Here is an 847-nt window from a genome sequence, read left to right as displayed (position 1 = left end):
CTGGGCCCCGCCTGGAGGGCGGGGCCTGCGATTACTCACTATGTTTTTAGGGGATTTCGGGGGCCTCCTCCCGCCGATCGGAGGAGTTTGGTGATGTCACCCCGAGCCGGTCTGGAGCCAAGCTAGGGCTGCCGGGCTTTGACCGCCCGCCCCGCGCAGGGAAAGGCTCCGGCCTGCTTCGCCCGCAAAGGCCAGGTGGCTCAACTCTTCACGGTTTCCTAGTCAATAAAAGTGCTTCTTGATGCTTATTGCCGCATAAGCACTTTTTAATTTCCAGTCCACCCCAGTCTGGATGCAACGAGGAAAAAGAGAAGCGGCCTGGACCTCCCCACCTGGCAGTACTCGGATCGTGGCCTTCGCGGAGCCTGCTGCACGTTAGCGTGATCAGAGGCTCCGCGCCGCGTCCGCTCGCGCAGTACCCGCAGGCTCGTCGGTTTAAGATCATCCACACTGCCGACCCTCGGGGGCAGTGGGTGGACAGGGGTAGTCACCCAGGGGTAAATCTCTGGAGCTCGTCTCTGCAGCCTGACACCTCTGTTCCGTTTGAACTCCCTTACCCGCCCCTCCTCCCAGGGCTTCCTGCTGGGGTCCAAGAGTTTCTCAAAGCATTTCCACTAATTAACCGTCTCTGTGACTCCTCGCCGAGGGTATCGTCCCCCAAGGTTTAACCCCGTACAAGCACGTACGAGCGGGTTGGGGGTCGGGCTGGAGCACACACCGCCCCCGGGAGGATTTTTCATCCCACAGTGAGGATGCTCCACGGCTGGCGGCAGTCTTCCCCAGATGCAGGAAGGCTTTTTATTTTCTCTAAGTTCGTTCTAAATTAGGGAATCGTGTGGGAATTGGA

This window comes from Bison bison, unplaced genomic scaffold (assembly GCF_000754665.1).
Source record: "Bison bison bison isolate TAMUID 2011002044 unplaced genomic scaffold, Bison_UMD1.0 scf7180017864080, whole genome shotgun sequence".
NCBI lineage: Eukaryota > Metazoa > Chordata > Mammalia > Artiodactyla > Bovidae > Bison > Bison bison.
The sequence above is the reverse complement of the archived record's forward strand: the minus strand, read 5'-3'. Positions refer to the sequence as shown.